Raw genomic sequence first — 6,098 nt, 5'->3', positions numbered from 1 at the left:
ATTTTTGATACAATTGGTCCACTTTGAAATTTATTGGATATAATACTAATCGTGAGAGATAAAAAAAAAGTTAACATTATTTCACTATTGACAATCGTTCATCAAAATTGAAAAGGATACAAAAAAAACTAGACTGAAACAAGCAAGTAAAAAAAGTAAATAAGATAAATAAAAAGAAAATAAGGATAATAATAAATAAATAAATAAAAAAGGTCAGATGAAGACAAAAAATGAAAAAAAAAGTAAAAGAACGTAAAGTAAATAAGATAAAATAAAAAAAATAAAAGTATATAAAAAAAAGGTAGAATGAAGACAAAAAAACGTAACAAATCATGAAAAAAATGTCAGAGCATTGATTATCTTTTACTGAAATGTAGAAAAAATCAGGTGTAGGCAAGATCCGTTTTTTACGCTGACTTTACTATTCTTATTTACGTATTCTTCTACGCGTTGTATTCATACATCCCACAAGTATTTTTCTTTTACCCCCGTCCATATGATACTCAATTATTCTTAAATAAACTTTGATGTGTTTGATCCGAACTTGTACTTATTGGATCAAGTATTAAATGCGGGACGAAAAGACAAAGTTATTTTTGTTTGTGGTAAAATAAGTGTATGTAAAAGGAGCTCTCTTTGATACTAAAACATCAATACTTTTCTATGTGTGACAAACTTATTGCAGGAAGAGGAATGTTTGTCATTTTCCTACCTCAGTCGGGTACAAGTCTTTGGACTAGTGGGCTTTTTATAGGTAATGGACCAAATAATGGGGTATTGTACAAATCGTAAAAATCTCTAGACAAAATAGAATACTCTAATACTCTAAGTGAATATACAAATATAATTATTATACTTTAAAAGGGTTAAACAATACATGTTTATAATGAAAATGACATACTCTCCTGACGAGATAGAAAATATTGTACTTTTATACTATACAATTATTATACATATACGTATAAAAATACGATATAAAATACACACTTTTACTATAAAAAGAAAATTACCCTTATCCAAAATCTCCACTCACCACTTAAATCTTATCTTCTTCCATCTCCCTCCTTACCCGAAAAAAACAAACAAAAATCACCATTAATTTCGGCCACCATGTCTCAAGATAACCAAGAAGATCAGCCTGTCTTTACTTTTGAGGAAGATATGAGGATGATACGGGTGTACTTCATGTATATTGTGGGGCTAGTGGTCCTCCTAATGGCTGCATTAATTTACTTGCTAATCCACAAGTAAGGCCCGAAAATTACTTCAGTGGAGCAAGGTAAAAATGCATGTGATGTTAGCTGTATTTCAACATTTTGTAATTTAGTAGTTTAGAAGTACAAATTGTAACATGTATTTTGGAAATTATGAATAAAAATCATTATTATTACTTGTTTTCTTCGTTTTTTTTTTAAAAAAAAACGTCATTAAGTTATAATATTTGGCAAAATAATAGTAATTATTTGCAAAAACAATAACTATAATAATAGAAGATAATAATAGTGATAATTGCAAAATTAGGATCAAAATTTGGTCTCTACATCCATCCAAGTGGAGCTTTTATCTATGATCTGTATGGGCTCGGCATCAATACTCCTCTTTTCTTTTACTTCCCAAAATACTGATCTGGGAGTATCACATGATGCAGAGGATGCTAACTTGGAAAGTGCGTCTGCTTGATGATTTTCTGAGCGAGGAACTTGTTGTAAGGTGAAATGTTCTAGACCGTCGGCCTCATCTTTCACCATCTGAAGATATTTCATCATGACCGGCTCCCTGGCCTCGTAGTCACCATTAACCTAGCTGACTATCGGTTGGGAGTCCGAACAAGCATCAATTTTTGTTGCCCCGGCCGCCTTACACATTCTAAGGCCGGCTAGAAGGGCTTCATACTTGGCCTCATTATTAGAGGCTTGAAACTGAAATCTCATTGCATATTCAAACTTATCTCCCTCAGGATACTGACAAAATGATACCAGCACAACATTAGGTTGCTGTAGCACTTCCATCCATAAAAACCTTCCAAATCTGATCCCTTACCGGCTGTAAATCTGGCTGTGTCATTTCAGCTAGAAAATCTACAAAGGCTTGTCCCTTGATTGCTTTCCTGGGCTCGAACGTTATATCAAAACCCCTTAATTCCAAAGCCCACTTAAGCATTCGGCCACTAGCCTCCAATGTTGTAAACGGCTTCTTCAACTGTTAGTTCGTATAGACCACTATTGAATGATCAAGAAAGTATGGCCTTAGCTTTTTTGATGGCATGAACAATGCCAGCCCAAATTTTTCAATGGGTGGATACCTCAGCTCGGCATTGTGCAAGACCTGGCTGATGAAATACACAGGATCTGATGGTCGTCCCTGTCTACACGAGGACGACACTTAAAGAATGATCTGAAATAGCAAGGTACATGTATAGCTTCTCATCTTTGAGCGGGCTGGCGAGTCGAGGAAGTGTATGAAAATGGTTCAATGATTATACAAAGGCTTCCTCGGCCTCTTTGGTCAACTCAAACATAGATTTTTTCTTGATTGTTTGAAAAAAAATATCGACACTTATCCCCTGACCTTGACAGAAATCGGCCGAGCGCCGCTAAGCAGCCGGTCAGTCTTTGCACTTCTTTGATTGTCCTCGGCGACTTCATATCTAGGATCGCTTGGATTTTTTCAAGATTGGCCTCAATGCCGCGTTAATCAGTCAGAAATCCGAGAAACTTGTCGGACTTAACACCAAAGACACACTTCTTTGGATTTAACATCATCTTATGCCGCCTGAGTTCGGTGAACGTTTCTCGAAGATTATTAAGATGGTCGGCCGTCAGCTTTGATTTAACAATCATGTCATCAATGTACGCTTCCATGTTCCGGCCGATTTGATCTCTAAGCACAGTGTTAACAAGTCTCTGAAAAGTAGCTGGGGCATTCTTAAGGCTGAATGGAATTTCTTTGTAGCAGTACAGACCCTGCTCGGTCACAAACGCGGTTTTCTCTTGGTCTTCTTTCCACAAGGGGATCTGGTGGAATCCGGAATATGCGTCCATAAAGCTCATCAAGGCGTGTCCGGCCGTTGATACGACCAGTCGGTCAATTTTAGGCAAGGGAAAGCTATCCTTAGGACACGCTTGTTGAGGTCAGTGTAATCCACGCACATTCTCCATGTCCCATTCGGCTTTTTTACCAGAACTACATTTGCTACCCAATTAGGGTAGTAACATTGCCGAATGAAACCGACATCCAGCAACTTTTTAACTTCTGCTGCGGCCGCCTAATTCCTTTCTTCTCCAGGATTTCTCTTTTTTTTTGTCGAACAAGCTTCATCATTGGATTTACCGCCAACTTGTGGACGGCCAAATTTTGATCTATGCCCGGCATCTCATGAACCTCAAATGCAAAAACATCCTTGAATTCTCTAAACAGCTTTATCAGGTCGTCTCCTAGCAAGCCCATGGCTATAGTTCCCACCTTGATCGTTCGATCAGGTTGCTCTAGATCAAGCACTATGTCCGTATGATCGCCAGCCGGCTGCGGCCTTAACTCTTTTGGTTGGTCGACGACCATTAGCTGCTATGCCTGCTCTTTCTTGATGCGCTTCTGGCCGACCTGCTGTGTTTGGAGTAACCCTTCTACGGAATTTGGCTTGGATGACCGTTGTCATCCCATAGCTGTTGGCTTCACGGCAGCTAATTACATTCCTGATATGTCCATTTTATATAGTATTTTACCCCCGTCCCTTGGTCATAATTAGTAGTGTTTTTGGCTTTTGAGAGCCACTTTTATTACTAATATGTGTTTTCTAGTGTTTTCGTAGTTTTGGTTGAGTTTTGTAGGGAATTGCACCTTTGGAACATTTTCCCGGGATTTTATGGAGCAACTACGAGCATTGGAGGAGCACGACCATCTTTCATAGCCCAAGATCGGTTAGAGTAATCAAGCCGGTGAATAAGGGCTCGACTTGTGTGAAGACGAGGCATTTGGACCGAATGATTTAAGCCGCAAAAGAGGATATTTGGTTTGGGCCAAGTTGCGAGCCCCAACGAGGAGTCCAAGCGGCCCAAAGGTGTCCGCCCGATGATCCGCCCGATCGGGCAAAGAAGACTTATATCGCAGCAGCCCTTCGTCCGATCAAAAAGGCGCGCCCGATCGGGCGGTGCCTCGCCCGATCGGGCGCGTGTTTCTGGAGGACGTTTTAAGCGTCGTTTAATTTGTTTTAACTTAGGATTTTCTAGCTTAGTATAAATACGCTTTTGTTAAGCGAATTTAGGGGGGAATTCTTTTCTCCCTTCCCTTACTCTCTTTTTTCTCTTTCTAACTTTTCTCTTTCTCTCTTCTCTTAAACTCTTAGTATTATTTTCTCTCTCTATAACTCTTGTTCCTTTTAACTTTGGTAACGAGTTCTTCTCTTTTAATCTCAGTTATTTATTTTATTTCTTTACTCTATCATGACTACTTTTATTGTTTCGTTTAGTTTAGATTTAATTATGTCTGAGTAGTTTAATTCTAGGTTTATGGGGATCCATAATTAATATGAAGGGATAATTTGTTATTATTGATATTTGATATTGCATAATAATTTCGTGTTGAATTGTTTTAATTCTTTGCAATTAGATTATGAATCGAGCAGATGTGATTTGATTGTAAAAGTAGAGCAATATTGAATTGATGAATCGAGCAGATGTTAATTTGATATTAAAGGCTATTTTCAATAGGAACTTAGATCTAGTAAATTGCGAGAGCCTGTTAGATCTATGTTGATTAATAAATTGCGAGAGCCTGTTAATCATGTTATTTGTGCAATGTTAATTATTGATTATTATGTTTTATCCCGGAATATTAATTATTGGTGAACCTGTGACCCTAGGCCTTCTTATTATTGTTTTTCTCCCTGAACTTGATCTCCGTAGTTTAATTCCTTTTTACAATAACAATATTGGTTACCTTGATAATTTAGATTATAATAATTAGTTAGGAATAGAAAGACTTGTTTCCCTGTGGATTCGACCCTACTTCCCTATCTATATTTAGTTAGTGGTTTTAGGAATTACTTTTGATTAGGGGATACGACTTTACCCTGTCAAAATTTTGGCGCCGTTGCCGGGGAAAACGGTTTTATTTTTATTTCTAATTGTTTTTGTAGTCTAGATTATTTTCCTTTTGCCTCAAAGGACATTAGTTCTTTGAGGTAGTTCTAATATCTGTCTTTTTAGTTCTTTGTTTATGCCCAGGTGTTCCAGATCTGGTTACATTCCATTCGATCCTGGGATCGAGCGCTCTTTCCATAGACAGAAGAATTTTTATAGGCAGATCCTGGCAGGTTCTGGGAGTAACGAAATTCCTAGAAATCCAATACCTAATTCTAGTGATTCGGAGCACTCTTCTTATTCAGAACTAGAGATGGGTACACCACCACCACCTCCACCTCGCAAGCTTAGCGATTATTCGCAGCCGTCCCTGACGGATTTTCCACATCTTTCTCCTACACCTGATCTCGAGGGAGTCCAGTTTGAGATCAAGCCCCAGTTTATAACGATGATAGAAAGAAAGCAGTTCAGTGGAGCTAAGGGTGAAGATCCTAATCTTCACATTGCGGATTTCTGTCAATACTGCAACACTATTAGGCAGAATGGGGTAACGCAGGACCAAATCAGGGAGATTCTTTTTCCCTTTTCTTTATGTGGAAAAGCTAAATTGTGGTTTAATGGTTTGAATAGAACTGCACTTGGTATTACTAACTGGGAGACACTTGCTTTGAATTTTTATAATAAATATTACCCTGCAGAGAAAACAGCTTTACTGAGAAGTGCCATTCAGAATTTTGCCCAGGAGCCAGATGAAGCATTATATGAGGCTTGGGAAAGATTCAAGGATCTGCAGAGGGAGTGTCCCCACCATAACTTGGCAAAGTGGCAGTTAATTCAAGCCTTCTACAATGGATTAGGGAATGCATCAAGGACAATTTTAGACTCCGCAGCTAGCGGTAGATTTATGAATCTTAATGTTGATGATGCAGGTCAGGTTATCGAAGATATGGCGATACATAATTCCCAATATGGGAATACTAGAGGCTATGCAAATAAGGGCAAGCACCATGTTGATTCAGT

At 38.2% G+C, this 6,098-nt stretch overlaps 1 non-coding gene across 1 annotated transcript; it reads right to left on the bottom strand.

Moving 5' to 3' along the window:
• Positions 1 to 5,787: 5,787 nt before the first annotated feature.
• Positions 5,788 to 5,894, bottom strand: LOC145573526 (small nucleolar RNA R71). Its single transcript, XR_014097524.1, has one exon. It is a non-coding gene; the product is annotated as a small nucleolar RNA R71 (small nucleolar RNA).
• Positions 5,895 to 6,098: the final 204 nt, after the last annotated feature.

This window comes from Chenopodium album, chromosome 12 (assembly GCF_948465745.1).
Source record: "Chenopodium album chromosome 12, dcCheAlbu1.1, whole genome shotgun sequence".
In the NCBI taxonomy this organism is placed as follows: Eukaryota; Viridiplantae; Streptophyta; class Magnoliopsida; order Caryophyllales; family Amaranthaceae; genus Chenopodium; species Chenopodium album.
This window is presented reverse-complemented; position numbering and strand designations above follow the sequence as displayed.